At 41.1% G+C, this 19,148-nt stretch overlaps 1 protein-coding gene across 1 annotated transcript in view; it reads left to right on the top strand.

Annotated features, from left to right (window-relative positions):
- Positions 1–1,043: 1,043 nt before the first annotated feature.
- Positions 1,044–19,148, top strand: part of ATG7 (autophagy related 7) — a 282,375-nt gene continuing 264,270 nt past the window's right edge. Inside the window, exon 1 of the mRNA XM_054595174.1 lies at positions 1,044–1,091. The gene's annotated coding sequence lies outside the window, so the exon portion shown is untranslated. The remainder of the gene's footprint in view (positions 1,092–19,148) is intronic.

The following is a 19,148-nucleotide window of genomic DNA, read 5'->3' as shown; positions in this document are numbered from 1 at the left end:
ATAAAATTTAAGGAAAGCATTTGAGTAAAAACAGTCTCTGATTTACTACTATTAATCAAGCCACCCTTTCTTCCCACTTTCCCACTCCTAATTCCTTCTAGTCTTCTCCACTCTTCCATAGGGAATAAATTCTTTTTGCCTAACCCTTGAGACATAAGCAGATCTTTTGGTCAGAGTGGTCTCTCTATTGCAATATTTCTCTCCCTTTTGCAAGTAGTCTTTCCCCTCCCCTTGCCCACCCTGTATATGAATCCTATCAAATAAAGTATCTCCTTAATAAGTAAAACAGGCTTCAGTGAGAATCATGGCCCCAAAGTTCTTTAACCTTCCTTCAGCAAGCCCCTTAACTTTTCCTAGCCTCTATTCTTTCATATGTGAAATGGGGATAATATTACACCTACAATATTTTGCTGGACCTTTGAGTGACAATTAATGATGTGAAAATATTGTAGATAATCAATAAATAGTAGTCATTACTCTTGTTATTACGAGTCTATATAGCTACATCAGAGTCACTTTGCGAATGTCCTAGTATATCAGATTAGGTTTATGCTTACTATTGTATTTTCAACACCTGTCCACTGCGTGGCACATAGTAAACGCTCAATAAATAATTTAGATGAATAACTTTATCCCATGGACAGCGGAGAGATATGAGAATAATGCCTAGTTTAGAAAGAGCACGTTGGTTACCGTCGCATTTCATTGACTTTTACCTATTAAAATTCTCATCTGTCTATCTACACCTGTTTCCTAATGGTCCTTGGAATACATTTCATGCTGCCTCTCCTGGAGCACTTTTTAAAAAGCCTTCGTGGCACATACTCGCACACAGGCCCACGTCTGGTAAGAGAAAGCCTGCACAGCTCTCCTCACACCAGGGCGCCTCGCCCACCTCCTGATGCCCCGCCTTCTGCAAGAGTCAAGTTCCTCCCACTCAGCCGGGTGCTAGGGACTCATTTACCGGGCTGGCCCGCAGCTCTGTGTGCGCCTGCGCGCCACTAACACTAAAGTAGGCGCGGGCGGGGACACGTTGCGTCATAGGGGCGCGCTCTGTGGACGTCGCCGTGGTTGCCGGAAGTTGAGCGGCGGTAAGTAAGCCGCGCTGGTGAGGGCTTGCTGGGGTCCTGCGGGCCCGGTTTTGGAGGCCTGGCGGGAAGGGGCGAGCTCGGCGGTGAGGGCAAAGGGCAGAGAGGGTCCCAGGATCGTACGTCTCTCAAGGAGGAACTGACTCACGTCTTCGCCCTCCTCCAGCTCGATCCTCTCCGACTGGTTTAGCTCGGAGTCTTCTGACTAGGAAGCTCCTTCTAATTTCTTAAGTCGGTCCCTTCTTTCCTCCGGCAAAAAGTGCTCCGAATGTCCGGTGTTGGAACGCGGGAGCTAGGACGCCAGATGCTCTTTCTGGCTTTGCCCGACTTGCTGTGTGACTGGCACGTTCCTCCCCTTTCTGAGCGTTCTTCCCTCATCTGTAAAATGGGAGTGCTAATAACGTTATTCGTGAAGCCATGGCGTTAAATTGGGCTTTTCTGATTTAAGATTTTTGATTTCTCGGTTTGGGCCAAGGATTGCAAACTTTAATGATTAGTCAGGTAAGGTGAGTAGGTGTAAGAATTTCTATGTCATAAATAGAGTCAAACTTATTTTTACTGAATTGAGTTTCATGGGCATAATACTAACATATACGATGTTGGGGAAATGAAATTAAAACTGCAGTGTGAGTGTGTTTGCGTTTGTGCGCAGGGGCAGGCAGTCTCTTGATTTTTAAACCCTGGACTAATACACTTTTTAAACTTGGCAACTAATTAAAGAAAAATTTTAAAACTCAGTGCAGCTGAAACCAGGCATATCTGTGGCTGCAAGTTTGGGACCCTTGGGTCGCAGGTTCCCTTTCCCATTGAATATTTGGATTTCTTCTATGACACCCCCACTGGTTAAATTTCTTAAGTGACAAAAGCTCACTACTTCTGATTACTCCTGTTTGGTCTTCTCCCAGCTTTGACTCTTAAATAGAAGTCATCAGTTGAACTGAAAGCAGTTACCCAGTCATTTCATCCTGTCCCTACTTCAGGCCCTTAAGAATCTTACTTCTACTTTATTGCCCACACACCTTTGAATGCTGCTAGTTTGTCTTCCTCTTCCCACCTCTTCTCCCAGCTAAGCACGTTTGATTGATTTGTTTTTTCTTCTTTAACCCACAGTAAACAGCTGAGAATTTTGTTATGTGTTGGGCACTATTGTAAGCCTTGGTGATGTAGCAGGAAAATAAAACAAACCCCCCTTTTCATGGAGCCGTCTTCTTGATCATGATCGCAACAGTTGTGGTGATGGTCAATAATACAATATTTTTAATGAGTGGTAGGTGTTTCAGATCCTGATAAATGCTATAAACACACACACACACACACACACACACACACACGCACACACACAGAATAATGAGGGGAAGGGAAGGAAGCTTTTCTCTAAGGAGGTGATATTTGAGTTAACACTTAATTGAAGAAAAAGCCATACTTGTGAAGGCACATCTTGCCCACTTGTTTCCCCATCTCCCAACTCTGTGCTCAAGTCATATTAAACTGCTCACAAGCTGTCTCACCTGCAGCCCTTCACTCCTGCTGCTTCTGCTGCCTAGAACATCTTTTCCCTCCATTTTTCTTGGCCAACTCTTCCCTGCCCACCATGTGACATAATTTTGAAACCCTTTAAGAACTTGAATATAGGGCACTCATTCAACCTTCTTTCCTGTGCCAGCCTCTCATAGTAGACAATAAGCACAAGTATTTATTGAGCTTCTGCTATGTACTTGACACTACTCTGCAAGCTGGAAATACCCAAATGAGTAAGATAGACATCCCTGTCCTTAAGGAATTAATTTCTTTTTTTTTTAATTCAAGGAGATAGACAACAGCACTATTGTATGAAGCTGTTGTAGAGGTATGCTGGAGAATGTAGGGTGTTCAGAAGTCAGGCTCAGGCATCAGAGAAGGCTTCTGTGAGAAGCTGTTGCTTTATCCATGTCCTAGAGGATGAGCAGGATTAGACAGGTGAAGAAGGGTAAGAAGTGGGTAGGTACTGCAGGCATTGGGAGTAATATGAGCAAAGGGCTATGGGTGACAATGTGTGACCTGCCAGTTGGAGTATGAAGTTGTAGGATAAGGGGTAATGGAAAAGGTAAGCAGGAGGCAAATCATGAAGGGCCTTGGCAACAGAATGTTAAGAACACACTTTGGAACCTAAAATACCCCACTGCTAGCTTTGCCACTGAACTAGTTTTGTGACCTTGTGCAAGTCACTCTAAGCTTTAGTTTCTTCATCTATAAGAAAGGGATATACAATATAAGCTCTTCCGGGGTTGCTGTTAGAATGAGATGATATTTGTTATTCACTTGGCACTGATTGATGGTAAACAATAGCTATAGCAGTTAATACTGCCATGCTGAGAAGTTTCGACTTTATTTTGTAAATGTGGTGGTGGAGAGTGGGGCACTGAAGGGTTTTAAACAGTGCACCATGCTCTCACCTGTTTTAAATTACCCTGGCAGCATTGTGGTGATTACATTGAACAGCGTGGGACCAGCAGGGACACCAGTCAAGGCGTGGTTGCCGTGGTCTAGGTGACAGAGGAGGCCTGATTCAAGGCAATGGCTGTGGAGAGAGAGAAGGACGGGTGGATTTGAAAGATAAAGAAGTGGGATTTGCTGGACAGGTAACTGATGGAGCGATGCCACACAGGGGAGAGAAAGAAGATAGGAATCAAAATATTGGAATAGGGGAGAATGAATCCTCTGCATGGTAATCGAAGAGTTCTTCGATTAGTACTTCCGGATTGATTATTCCTGACCACCTCTCAGATTGCCTCTGCCCTCCAACTTTACCCCTAGAGGAGTGAAGTTTACAAATACCATCCTTCTCTTCTCTACCTCCCAATTCTTACACTTTTTTCAGTGTAAGTAAGGCCCAATTGTGATTCAAGGAAGAATAAATACGTGCTGCTCTGTTACCAGCTAGACAGTGTGCATCTCCATGGCCTTGGCAAACTGGGTAAGAATCTATTCACTTGGTCTTGGTCCAGTCCCTTTTTCATTCTGACTACCCTACTTTGAACTTGCTCCTGTTTAACTGTCTCTCTTTGTGTAGTACAGAAAGGAAGTCCTCTTTCCTTTAGGAGTATGATCATGCAGAGCAGAACTTCACTTTTCTTGAGGTATCCTAAGGTCCTGCCTGGCTTCCTTGTAGACAAACACATCATGCTCTTGACACTGTCGCACTGTCAGCTCTTATTGTTCAGAGCTGCTTGCATGTGCCTGGACAGCTCTCTTGCCTACCTCCTCGTTGTCTTTCACATTTTCATTCCTCTCCTGGCCTCCTAACTTTGCCTTTGACTCTCTCAAGTCATCAGACATCAGTGTTGCCAGAACTGAAAATTTTTTCTTCCTTATCTTTTGAAGTCTCAGAACATCTGATACTGCTGATGTTCCTTCACATTTGAAAACCATTCCTGCTTTGTAGTATCTCTCTGGTCATTTCCCCCTCAAATTCCATTGTGGGCTCTTTTCCTCTTTTTGTCCCTTAAATGCTGCTTTACTCCAAAGCTCTGCCTTCTCTTTTTATCCACAGATTCAACTCCCATTTATGTGCCAATGACTGCGCCCCCCCTCTGTTTCTTGAGCCTAGATCTCCTGAGTGCCAGCCCTCAATCTCAAAAAGTTCAGAACTAAGCCCAGCAACTTCCCACCAAACCTGTGATTATTTCTCCATTGTTTAGTCTCACTCATTCTCCTTTTTCCATTTAGTCATTCAAAACAGAACCCAGGGAGTCATCGTGGACTTTTCTCTCTTACAACATCAATTCCTCTCCCCCTTCCAGCCCAGGCAGTCATCACAAGTCTACAGGTTCTACTTCCCTGGTATCCCTTGACACATCTCCATCCCTTCTCCCGCTTCCTTAAATCAGGCTCATCTCACTCTGTGCCTATATGCCTGCCTTGTCCTAGCAGTGTGGCCCTCACTGGTGTTTGTGCCCTTTCTAAAATACAGATCTTTGCTAAAATATAGATCCCTGCTTCTTCAGTCTAATTTAGATACCCCTCTTTCCTCCTCTGTTACACTCTGTACAAACATCACACGGAACTGTATTGGCTTTACCCACAAAAAGCTATATTGTCACTCCAGGTCTGTCTAACCCTCAAAACTATTAGATCATTAAAGGCAGGGACAATAGCTTTTTTTGCCATTGAGCCCTGAAATATAGCACAGGGACTAGGACATAATGTGAATGTTTATTGAAGGAATAAAAATGAAGCCCCAATGGCCTTGGCACATGTTTTGTTGATAATAGTTTTACTTATTTTTAAGTATATTTTATTGATTATGTTATGACAGTTGTCCCAATTTTTCCCTCTTTGCCTCCCTCCCCATGGTACCCCTTTCCCTCCAGCAATCCCCCCCCTTAGTTCATGCATATAAGTTCTTTGGCTTCTCCATTTCCTATACTGTTCTTAACACCCCCCTGTCTATTTTGTACCTACCAGTTATGCTTCTTAATTTCTGTACCTTTTCCCTTCTTCTCCCCTCTCTACTGATAACCCTACAAATGAACTCTGTATCTATGATTCTGTTCCAATTCTGCTTATTTGCTTAGTTTATTTTTGTTTTTTAGATTCAGCTGTTGATAGTTGTGTTTGTTGTCATTTAACTGTTCATATTTTTTATCTTTTTCTTAAATAGGCCCCTTTAACATTTCGTGTATTAAGGACTTGGTGATGATAAACTCCTTTAGCTTTACCCTTCTCTGTTGAAGTACTTTATCTGCCCTTCAATTCTGAATGATAGCTTCGGTAGATAGAGCAATCTTGGCTGTAAGTCCTTGCTTTTCATCACTTTGACTACACCTTGCCAGTCCCTTTTAGCCTGCAAAGTTTCTTTTGAGAAATCAGCTGATAGTCTTATGGGAATTCCTTTGTAGGTACTGTGATTTTATCTTGCTGCTTTTAAGATTCTCTATCTTTAACCTTTGGCATTTTAATTATGATGTGTTTTGGTATGGTCCTCTTTGGGTCCAACTTGTTTGGGGACTCTCTGTGCTTCCTGGACTCGTTTCTCTATTTCCTTTGCCAAATTAGGGAAGTTTTCTTTCATTATTTTTTCAAATAAGTTTTCAACTTCTTGCTTTTTCTTTTCTCCTTCTAGCATCCCTATGATTTGGATGTTGGCACTTTTGGAGATGTCCCAGAGCTTTCGTATTCTCTCCTCGTTTTTTTGAATTCATGTTTCTTCATTCTGTTCTTGTTGACTGTTCATTTCTTCCTTATGTTTCAAATCGTTGATTTGAACCCTGGCTTATTTCCCTTCACTGTTGGTTCCCTGTGGATTTTTTTTTTTTATTTCACTGAGTGTAACCTTCATTTCTTCCCTTATGCTTTTGCCATACTCAGTGAGTTCTCTCAGCATCCTTATCACTAGTATTTTGAACTCTGCATCTGATAGGTTGGCTGTCTCCATTTTGTTTAGTTCTTTTTCTGGGGTTTTGTTCTGTTCTTTCATTTGAGCCATATTTCTTTGTCTCCTCAATTTGGCAGCCTCCCTGTATTTGTTTCTGTGTATTAGGTAGAGCTGCTTTGACTCCCTGTCTTGGTGCACCTGTTATGTTGTTTGGGGTGGAGCCTAAGGTAATCACCAGGGTAGGGCAACTCATTTCACTGCTTTGTGGCTCTGTATGTGGGGAAGGGGTTCGAGAGAGGACAGCACTGCTGCCTGGCTTCTGGAGGCTTGCTCGGCACTTGTCCCATCTCCAGTCACTTCACCTACCTAGTGTATATGACTGGCACCCCTCTAGCTTTTGCTCTGGTGGTGGTTCCCAGAGTGGGTGGGGGTGCCTACGTTCTACAACCGTGGGAGCCCTTTAAATGGGCTCTCCTGAGAGACTGGCAGAATTTCTTAATTTCTTTGGCTGCCCCAACCCCCACTGGTTTTTAGAACCAGAAGTTGTGAGACTTTATTTTCCTGGGGTTTCCTGGAACCCTGAGCTGTGCTTTCTGACCTGGGGCTGGGATCGCTTTCTCCCCAGATCTTTCTCTCGCTTTTTATCTACTACACATGAATGTGGGACTATCCTTTCTGCCAGTTGCTGCCATCGCTTCACTGCCACCACCTTGCTGCTGCCGCACCGCATCCTCTCCACCCTTGGTTCCCTGTCTTTGCCTCTCCTACCTGGATGAATATGGCTTCTTTAAATTGTTGGTTGTTGGACGTCCATGCAGTTTGATTTTCTGGCAGCTCTGGGTTTTTTGTTTTGACGTTAGTTGTGATCCTTCTTATGGTTGGCAAGGAGGCAAAGCATATCTACCCACACCTCCATCTTGATTGGAAGTCAATAGTTTTACTTTTGAGTACCTTGAGTCAGATACATGCATTTTCTAATTGAATCCTCACAATAATTCTTTATTATATGTGGTGTCCTATCTTACAGGTGGGGAAACAGGCTCAGAGAAGTTAAGTGACTTGTGCAAAGGTGTGTGGCTAGAAGTAGCAGAGGTAGGATTTGAACTTGGGTCTCTCTGACTTATGATGCTATGCCCTTTTGTCTATTGTTCTGCCTACAGTGGGTCAGATTGCATTGTCCGATCTTGGGATTATTTTGGATTGATATTTATGACCCTATATTTACCTCTATGAAAATTTTTAATCTTGTTAAAACAGGCCTGTCATTGTAGGCAGTCAGAATCTTTTTTTATTCTGAATTTTTATTCCCCACCATACTGCTTATTCCTTCCTGCTTCATGTCACATGTAGAGCTGATAAGCATATTGTTATCCAAGTCACTGATAAAATGTAATAACAATACTTTATTGAATAGATTTGTTTATGTGTCTGTTTTACTTCTGTAAGCCCCTGATGCAGTTTCAGCACACATAAATACTTAGTGAATACTTATGAATATTCATTAATATAGATAAATTATCATAGTCCTTCCTTATCCATGGGGGATACATTCTGAGAACCCCAGTGGATGCGTGCAACTGTGGATAATACCGAACCCTATGTAGTTTTTTCCTATACATACATACTTGTCATAAAGTTTAACTTATCAGTGAGGCACAGTAAGAAATGAACAACAATGACTAATAATAAAATAGAATAATTATAACAATGTACTGTAATTTAAGTTATGTGAATGTGGTCTCTCTGTCAAACTATCTTATTTACTGTACTCACCCTTGTGGTGATGTGAGATGATACGTGGTGAGGTGAATGGTGCAAGCTACTCCTAGGGTACTATTGATCTGATTTTACATCAGAAAGAGGGTCATCTCTTTTGGGTAATCCTGGATCATTGAGACATGATGATGTTGATGGTCACATGTCAAGAGCAGGTGATATCAATAGTTGAGAATCCTTGAAGATTTTTTTTTTTAAACTAACAGGTGGGTAGCATATACATTGTGGATATGCCAGACAAAGGGATGATTAACAACCATGGCAGGATGGAACTGGGCAGTGCAAGATTTCCTCACACTACTCAGAACAAAGTATAGTTTAAAAGTTATGAATTGTTCTGGAATTTTTAAATTAGTATTTTTGGGCTGTGGTTGGTCCTTGGTAACTGAAACTGTGAAAAGTGAAGCAGTGGATGGGGGACCACTGTAAAAATAAGTTGGACAGGACCAAAAACTGAGCCAAAGACTTAGCCCCTTTCTTGTTAACGTTAGTTCATTCCTTAACCGACATTTTTTGAATAAGATTATTTAGCCAGTTCTTAATTCCTCTTAATTATGTTACTATTTATTGCCTACATCTTCATCTAGGATATCTGGAGCAGTCTTGTCAGAGACCTTGCTGAGGTCCAGATATCCTATTTCCTATGTTTATGGTTCTTCTGTGATCAGGCAGACATGCAGTCATCTGCAGCCTTGTTCTTAAAGAAACTATAGTGGCCTTTTGTGGTGATTCGGGACTGCTGCAGACATCTGAGCGGGTTCTGTTTACCTCATAGGCATCATGGATGTACTTTTGTAATGACAGTTTTTTGGCAGACAAGCATAGGATGCCTTGCGCTAACTTAATATAACAATTTTCTAAGGAAAGGAAGTAAAATGTCTTGAAGGGGTACAATTGTCTAATTATACAAAGGTGCCATGTGGACAAGAATGGTTCCTATAATACCCTTCCTTAGAGCAAAATCTGTCCAGTGGATTCTGGAATCCATCCTAATTTTCATCTTTGGAAATCAGATATTCTGAAAATCTGAAATCAAGTGTTGGCGTGTCCCAATTTTTTAGCACTTCTCCTATTTTCCAGGACTCCTCAAAGGCTCCCAGAAATGAAAACCACAGAGACTGTTATTCAAAAGCAAACCTTCATTTTTCAGCTAGCTTTTAGAATGCTATCACAACTTTTAGTTGTTGGTTGACCAGAGAGCTCCCCAGCAATTCAGGTGAATCCAGGTGGCTAGCTTTCGTGTACGGGATGCACCAACGTGTCACTGTTGATTGGTGGAGGTAACAAAAGATTCAAATGCAGACATACTGTTCTCCATCATCTTTCCGTTGTTCCTTTCTCTTCCAGACTTTTTTTCAGCTTTCACTTTCACTCCCTCATAGGCATCCCACACCCCGCAATGCTGTGTCCATTCTTTAAAAACTGAGGCTGGATGAGAGCAGGTTGTATGTGAAGATTTGGGTTATTACAACAGAAGGAAAAGAAAAGAAAAGAGAAAAACAACTCCCAGAAGTAACCAGTGAGAATGCACGTTATATCTTGAACACTATGGAGGTGACTGATTGACCTTCTGAAGAAACAAACGTCAACTCTGTGGGAATAGGTGGCTTCCATGGACGTGAGAGGACAACTCGTCCATAATAGCAATTATCCTGCCAGCTTATATGACACCTATTACCATCTAACAGCACAGTTACAGAAAAGCCATTTTGGATGACTTGGTGTCTTGTGGAGACATCAGTTTGGCTCAGGGGCATCTTGATTTTAATGTAATTTTTAAAAAGAATTGAGGCTTTTGCACCCCCTGATTCCCCCATAGGAGTCCTGAGTTTTCATCTTCCTGTGAAGCCTAATCTTCTAAGTTTGGAACTTCCCCCTTTCCTTTTGGAAGGGAAGGCTTTTTAAACCCCTCTCTTTAGCAACCTTGCAAATTATTTCCAAAACTCATGAAGTTGCACAAGCATCATAAGGCTGCAGAATGTGTGTTGGCTTCATATGCCAGGCAGGCCCTTCTCCTTGCTTCTGGCCATCTCTACTTCCTTTTTACCCATCAGCAGCTAAGAACATATTCTGTTTGTCAGTGGGACTTGGTCATGTGGTTTGGTGCTTATTTTAATGACTGCCAGAGCTTGCAGCCCCACAGCTGGGAAAATGAGAACAGAAGCTTGTTTCATGTGCTCCATTTTGGCCCAGAGAAGCTACTTCAAGGCCAAATTGCGGTTATTCTGGCACTTTTGTTAAGTGAATGGCCCCACGTGGCCTCAGAGAAATTGAACAGAGTGGTCCTAACGCCTTAGAGCAGGAGTGTCCAACCTTTTGTTGTCTGTGGACCACACTGGAAGAAGAAGAGTTGTCTTGGGCCACACATTAAGTATGCAAACACTAATGAAAACTGAGGAGCAAAAAAAAAGTCCGTGCATAATTTTCATGATATCCATCACTACAGATAAGCAAAAAAGCCCTTATATAATAACCCTAATTATGCGGTAGCCCTTTTGATAATCTTTTAAAATTGTCAAGCAGGTCCCAAAGTTGTGATCACTAATATAGAAAATGTACATATCTAAGTAATAAAACTTAGTATAAAAATTTAGTAATAAAACTAAGTAATGTTTTAAGTAAATTATGATTTTTTATGTTGGGCTGCATTCGTAGCCATCCTGGGCTGCATGTGGCCTGGGTTGGACACCTCTGCCTTAGAACTTGTCCTCTGGACTTCCCCTCAATGACCTATAGCAAGAGACCATCCATTTCATTTTAATTAGACGTCTGCTGTCACTACAGTGAAAGGAGGTGGGACTCATATAAGGTGTGTTTTGAGGCAGAGAGAATTCCAGTAGTGAACACGGGGAAGGTCAGCCATATTAGGCATTGTTGTGTGTAGGATTGTGAGGAGATGTGACAAGGAAAACTAACAGCAGCTACTGTTATTGACTGCGAGCTGTATGTCAGGCACCATAACAGGCGCATCCAACATGTTCTTATTTAGCCTTTCCAACAACCTCCTGGGTAGGGTTTAATTATCCTTATTTTACAGATGAGGAAATCTAGGCACAGGAGATGAAGTTACCTGCCCAAGGGTACTCAGCCAGTGTGAGGTGGAGCCATAACTCAAAACTGGGTTTTTCTGCTGAAACCCAGGCTCCCAACTACCTTAGTTTTTAGCATTCTTTCTCTGAACCATTCAAAATTCCCCTGCCCTCCCCAAGCAAACAGACAAAAACCCGACAATACACACAGAAAAATTATAGGGAGAGATTTTTTTTAGTATAGTTAGGCTGGTCTGTTTTTCTGCCCTCCCTACAAGGGTCTAGTTTTCCTAACAACAGGTTTATTTGTTGTGGTTTTTTTTTTTAAATCTCTGATTGCTATTTATTTATTTATTTATTTATTTAGATCAATTCTCCATTTCAGAAATCCTACACTAGCTTAATATATGCTGTGTCCAATCCTGTTGGTCTCCCATGGAGGGAGACAGTTGGGCAGACTCCAGGAAGCACTTCTGTTCCAATTTTATAAACAGGAAAGCCAAAATACTTCCGTATTTAGCATCATTAATAACAAAATGCTAGAAAATGTATGGAAATGATATTTCATTTAGACTCCTTGTTTAGAGCAATTAATTTCTCTTCATTGAAGCTAAATGAAAATGGGTCATCTGTTAATTTCAGATGAATATAGGAAGGTTCTTTTTAGGATTGGTATAGCCTGAATACAGGGCTTTCTATTCTACTTTTTTGTTTAGGTATAACATACATTTAGGAAAGTGCACTCATGTAAATATATAGCTCATGAATTTTTACATACGTACATGCCTTGTAACCACCACCCAGCTCAGGCTATATAGAATGTTTACAGCTTCCTAGGAGGTTTCCTCGTGCCCCTTTCTAGTCAATAGCCCTATTCCACACTGTAATTACTATTCTAACTTCTATCATGTTGATTGATTTTTTCCATTGAACATATCATAGGCCGGGTGTGTCTAGGCACTAAAATTGTCTAAATATTTTAATTTGGAACAGTTACAGAAACCTTACAAAAATAAGACAAAAACTTTCCATATATCCTTCTCCCAGAAGCTCCATTCAGATTTCATCTCAATAATATTCTTCATAGGAAACTATCAATCCAGGATTCAGGTGTTGCCCCCAGTCATCATGTCTTTTCTAATCTTCCACTCTGGAACAGTTCTTTAGACTTACCCTGGCTTTTAAGACCTTAACAATTTTAAAGATTATAAGCCAGCCAATCCTAGTCATTTTGTAGAATAGTTTTTAGTTTGGGTTTACCTGATATTTCTTCCCAGTTAGACCCAGGTCATGTATTTTCAGCTGGATACCATCGATATGTTCTTTTCAGGGCATTCTGTTGGATACCACACAATATCTATTTGTTCCATTACTGCTGGTGTTAACTTTGATCCCTTCATTAAGATGGTGTCTGTCAGATTTTGTCACTGAAGAGTCACTTTGTCTTTCTTTTATAATTAATTCTTTCTTTCTTTTTTTTGGTGGAGAGATACTTTGAGACTGTGAACCTAGGCTTTTAACTTATATACCTACTTTCAGGAAGAAGTATTTATTCTTTATTATTTTTGTATTTGGTTGAGGAAGTTTTCATTTGAATTGCTTTGTTCATGCATATTTCCTGTCTTCTAAGATCTTAGTCCTTAAAAAAAATAAATAATAGGTTTAAAGACCTTTCAAGCCATATGGCTTATCTCCATATATTCTTGACTTCTTACTCTATTCTCCATATTCCATGGTAATAAGTCTGGAGTTTGTCCTCTCAAACACCTGGGTTATTTTTCTCTCTTGTTTCTCTTGGGGTTCTAGAATGTATTTTTAAAAGGTTTCTAGACCTGGCTGTTGTGCCTTAGTGGATTAAGCGCTAGCCTGTGAACCAAAGGATCACCTGTTCAGTTCCCAGTCAGGGCACATGCTTGGGTTGCGGGCTAGGTCCCCAGTGAGGGGACATGCGAGAGACAACCACACATTGTTGCTTCTCTTCCTGTCTTTCTACCTCACTTCCCCTCTGTTTAAAAATAAAATAAATAAAATCTTTAAAAAAAATATTTCCAGAATTCATCTTAGTAACATTTGAGAGCCATTCCGTAAAGGACTAAGGTATATCAAGAGCCAGAATCTGTATTTGTAGACATTACAATTAGCTGGATTGGAGGCAGATGAATAAGCAGAGTTGAACAGTACTACTAAATGTAGAGGTAGCTTAGAGACAGAAGTGGTTAACTATAGCTGATGGGAGGAGCATGAGAGAAATGAAGAGACTGAGAAGCACCTCTGGGAAGGTTTTCTATAACAGCTAATCTCTGATCTGGATTTTGAAAAGTCCCAGGCAGTCATGGGGGCTGGGGTACCTTTTAGACAAAGAGGGCTGTTTGTTTAGGGTTGTGGAGGCAGGACAGCAAGTGTGTTAGAGGGGCACCAAGCAGCTCAATGTTTCTTCAGCATCAAATCAGAGGTGGGGAGTAGCAGGGCCACCAGGGTGGCACTAGAGAAGTTGGGAGGCAATCACAGAGGTCCAAGAGAAGGTATTGAAGAAAAACATCAGAGGCGTGGTGACATGTCTATTTAGGATGTGAGATGATGCTGATGTAGTCTTCCCTGCATGTTACAAGCTTCGATAAATATCAAATGAACTTTACCTAGGTTTAACGATGCTGACATATGTGTGAGAGTGTTTTGTGTAGACTGCATTTACTAGTTCACAAAGATGTGTTTGCATACTATAAGGTGCATATTGTAGATCAGCAAATGTGGCCTTGGAATCTGGTCTTGCAATCTGCTTCCCCTCGGCAATCCTTGTAGATCTCTACTACCCGCTAAAAAGAATTTTCCCCAAATGTCAGTCTCCCTAAGAACAAAATATATTGTTGTCACCTTCAAATAATACAAAAATAATGGCTTTGGGAGGTCATTTAGTGTAGGGGTCAGCAAACTACAGCTTGCAAGTCAGATCCTGCCTGCCCCCCCACCCCCGCTTTTTGTTTGTTTGTTTTTCAGTTTATGAGCTAAGAATGTTTTTTACATTTTTCAAGAATTGTAAAAAAGAAGGAAGAAAATGTGACAGAAACTGTTTTGGCCTTCAGTGCCTAAAATATTTACTCTCTGGCCCTTTTCAGGAATAGCTTGCCAACCCCTGGCCTTGCCTGACTGCTTGATACAGTAATCCTTTGTGCAGTGTTACTTGGCCAATAATCACCTAATATATGCTTGAACACTTCCATAATAGAAAATTCATTATCTCTCTAATCAATCTATTTCCTATTTGGACAATTCAGGCTATTAGTAATTTTTAAACTGCTGAAATTTGTCTCACTGTAACATTCATCTTTTGGCTCTTTGGCGGGGGAAGAGCTATTATTTCATGTCAACATTTACTGAGCTAATATATTCTAGGCACTGTGCTAATTGCTGAATAAAGATGAATAAGACATTTTTTTAAATCAAGGATCTCCCAGGTGTTATTTCTTGGCACTAAAGCAGTTGAGCTGGCAGTCTTATCTCTCTCATTCCCTGTCTTTGTGCCACTGGGTTAGGTGTTCTTTCTTTAATGATTTTACTTCTTCCTTAATTATTATCCCACATACACAAAATTCAAAGGGTGAAAAGGTAATACAGTGAAACTAAGTTTCTCCATCCTCCTATCTCTTGACCCATAGCCTCTTTCTTAGGAAGCAACCATTAATATACATTTCCTGTGGGTATTTGACATTAAAGAACAGCATAAACACAAGGTTTACGTCCATTTGGACAGAAACTTTTAAATCCAATGGTACTTTTTTTAATCTTATATTTGTAAGTTGCCGAGCATGATTTAGTTTTATTTTCATAAAAACCTGAAATTTGCACCAAATTTAGATGGTAGACACAACCCCAGGGGGTCTGTATTGTTTAATCACCCTCCTCCTTTTTCAGTTTAATCTTGCGTAGATGTTTTGGTTACTGCTGTCTTTCTTATACAGCTGGGATTCTTGTTCATTCAAGTGTTGAATCCTTATCAAAGCCTTTCTCTTTCACTGGAAGTTATACAATCCCATCTTGTGTAACTCCTGGGTTTCACATCCTGAATATGATAGAAATAGTTTGAAATAAAATTGAGCCACACTTACAATGATGCCTCTTTCACTTTCTTTCCTTGAATATGTCTGTATGTAATGTTGAAGGTTGATAGAAATAATCTTTTAGCTTTTTAAGCTAAGCAGAGGCCAGAAGTCTTACCTGCACTGTCTAGGGTTATATAGGCAAGCCTTTATTTTTAGGAAGTAGGTAATGTTTGGACTAGGTTAGTTACACATAAATGACTGCATCAAGTACTCACTTCCTACTCCCTCCAGAATTCCCTCTGATCATTTCTTCTTTAATTTTTTCCCTTCCAGTGTAGGGAAGATGGCAATGTGATATAAATGTATAGGTTTCTAAGTGATACATCTATACTTGAGTGTACTATTTAGATGTTTCTAGCAGATTCCTATTCACATGTTGCTGCTGTTGCCTAAGACCTTCCTCTTTTCTTAGCCTGTCAAGCAAAAGTTCAGCAGCTGAATACCAACCATATCCTATTGTGAAATAGGCTCTGAGGTTCTGTTTGAAATTTCTCAAAGACCGAATAAGTCAGGAAATGTTTGAAAGATGTACTTCATGCAAATTACTTTCTTTGTATGCCTGTTCTTTATCTTCTAAGTGGTCATCAGTCACTTTTCCTCAGCTGCTGACATGCTATATAGAATAGAGTTTTCTCTTTTGACTATGGCACTGGTAAAATTCCTCCTTGATGACCTCAGCATGCCATCAGAATGATGATGAAAACAGGTTGCTGTAGACCTTTAAGAGTAAGTTGTGGATGACTAACGTGTGTAGAGGCCTGACGACCCATCACACAGAGAATTTCAGATGAAATCCATTTTGTACCACTCTCTGCTATTGTGTTGAGTTCCTTCCATATTGTGTGATTGCTCTGGTCACATCTTTTTCTTTTGACTTGGTTGTAGGGGAAGTTAGTATGTAAATGTTTTTTCAGAATAATTGACTTTTTTAGCATATGTGGGGCTGATGGGCAATATAAAGGTTCTGAAAAAGGGGAGGTGCTTCTTCCTTCAAAAATGTATAATATAATGATGAAAGCCAAGGCTTTGAAGCCATTAGACCTGGGTTATAAACTTAGCTCTTCCATTTCCTATGTGACTTTGGGCAAATTATTTAATCTCTTCTTCTATTTTCTTTTCTGTAAAGTAGGCTTAATGCAACAACTTTGGGGATGTCATAGATAATATGTAAAATATTTTGTCTAGTGCTTGGCATAGAGTAAGCATTCAGTTAGAACAGTTACTATTACTGCTGCTATTACAGTGGTCCTCCCTTATCCATGGTTTCATAGTTTCATTTACCTGTGGTTAATCTCAGTCTGAACATAATTCACAAGTTTTAAATTGCATGCCATTCTGAGTAGTATAATGAAATCTTGTGCTGTCACACTGGGACATGAATCATTCTTTTGTTGAATGTGTCCATGTTTTTTGTGCTATCTGCCCATTAGTCACTGAGCAGCCATCTTGGTTATCAGATCCTCTCTCTTGGTATCATAGTGCTTGTGTTTAATTAACCCTTGTTTGTACTTAACAATGGCCCCAAAGTACAAAAGTAGTAATGCTGGCAATTCAGATATATGACAAAGAGAAGCCATAAGGTGCTTCCTTTAAGTGAAAGGGTATGAATGTATAGGAAAAAACAGTATATATAGGGTTTGGTACTATCTGCTGTTTCAGGCAACCATACTGGGCATCTTAGAACATATTCTTTGCAGAGAAGAGGGAGTGGGGGACAACTGTACTTCAAAAGTTTTTAAAAGGGTATGATCAAAAATGTAAGTACGATTCCTGGTGGTAAATGCTCTAATGGCAGTTTGCATTTGGAGAAGGGAACCAATGGTACTCACCGACTCTGGGTGTTAATGAGAGCTTCATAAAAGATCTTAAGAGATAAGAAGGAATTTTTCTGGTAGACAAGGGGAGAGGTTTCATAGGGGCATCAGTAGGGCATAAGGTTGGGAAACTGGCAATCTAAGATAGGGATGACATCTGATTCTGAAGTCTAGTAAGGGTTTGTTTGTTTGGTTAACAAGGGAGCCACCAGTGCCTACCAGTTCTGATGGTGACCTCTTGTGTAGAGAAGAGAGCCTGAATATCATCCTTTGGGAGTGGGGGTATGAGATGGTGGGCCTGACTTGAGGCAGTGGAAAAGGAGAGAAGGAAAGCTGACTTGGACAGGAAGCATGAAGTTGCCTGAAGAGTATGGGCAGAATAACACTGGAATTTGAATCTTGGTCCTCCCGCTTAATTAACTATACAGGCTTCTGTAAATTTTTTCCCTCTCTTAATCACAGTTTCTTCCTCTATAGAACTGGCACTTCACTTCTTTGGGCAGTTGGGAGAAGAGTACACCCCGGCTGCAGTACCTGGTCCTGGTCCATATTCAGTAACTGTTACCTTTATTTCATTCCAGAAGACTGTCTAAGGCCTTGCCTCTAGCAATTAGCAGTTAATTGGATGTGAGAGAGGAAAATTCAAGATGAGTTTAAGGTTTCTACCTTGAATGTACAGAAGTACTAAGTAAACTAGGACATACAGGAAAAGGGGGAGAATTTAGGAAAAGGTATGCTTAGTTTCAGATTTGTTGAGTTTGAGATGTCTGTGAGAAATCCAAGTCCTGGCTTTCCAACATACTTAAATGTATGTTTGGAAGTTAGCACTAGATAAACAGTCCTGGGATTCATTGGCATGTAGATAGCTATTGATATAAAAAAAATGAGTAATTTTGCTTTGGGGAAAGCTTATAGACTAAGGACAGGGGTGAGCATAGAAACTTTCAAAAACAAACAGTAGAAGAAAATGTGGAGACTTCTGGTCAAGATGGCAGCACAGGTAAACACAGCTCGTTTCCTCACACATCAAAATTACAACTAATATATAGAACAACTATCACTCAGAAATGTCAGAAATTAAATTGAATGGAAGTCTGGCAACTACAGAATTAAAGAAACCACATCCATCCAGACAGGTAATAGGGGCAGAGATGCAGAATGGGCTGGTCCCACACCCATGAGTAGTGGATGAAAATTCAGGAGGACTATCTTGGGAGTGAGGAGTCCCAGCCTCACACTAGGCCACACAGCCCAGAGTTCCAGTGCCAGGAAGATAAGTCCCCATAACTTCGGCTGCAACAGTCAGTGGGGATTGAGTCACTGGAAGAGAGTTTTGGAGTCCCAAGCAGTCTATCTTAAATAACCCAGACACCTTACTCATATTCATTCCCCCTGAGCTCCAGCACTGATGTAGCAGCTTGAAAGGCACCAGTGGCATCCAGGGAGGCACTGAAAAGTGTCTGGCATCAAGGTGGGAGATGGAGGACTGTTTCAACCCAGACAGAAAGGTGGGCAGACACCATTGTCCCTTTTCTGAGCCTTCTCTTCAGGAAGGCACAGAGCTGGCAGGCCAGTGCCATATCTGAGACTCTATCACCCTGGAGATCCCCTAAGGCTCTGTTCCACCCAACTTATGAGCACACTCAAGCTGTTAACAGAGGGTTTTCCATATGAATGTCTGGTCTTGGCTCATGCTTACTATCAAATAAGCAACAGTCAGCCTCAATAAGACCTGGCACCTCTGCCTCTGGCTAAGTGGTCCCAGGCCCAGCACAAGCAGCAGCCAGCCTAGATTCACAGCTTGGCTTCGCCCTGGTAATCCCCAAGCCCAGCACAATTAGCAGCCATCTCATGCTGTTTTATAGCTCATGCAGGGTGGCCCCAGAAAGAACACAGGTAGGGACAGACCTTGGCCTGTACCACCCGGGAAACCCCTGAGCTTGTGCACCCAGTAGACAGCCCCAGACCACACTAGAGCCCCATCCTCTTGC

This window comes from Pteronotus mesoamericanus, unplaced genomic scaffold (assembly GCF_021234165.1).
Source record: "Pteronotus mesoamericanus isolate MK-2021 breed Mesoamerican mustached bat unplaced genomic scaffold, CSHL_Meso_final scaffold_54, whole genome shotgun sequence".
Classification (NCBI taxonomy): domain Eukaryota; kingdom Metazoa; phylum Chordata; class Mammalia; order Chiroptera; family Mormoopidae; genus Pteronotus; species Pteronotus mesoamericanus.
This window is presented reverse-complemented; position numbering and strand designations above follow the sequence as displayed.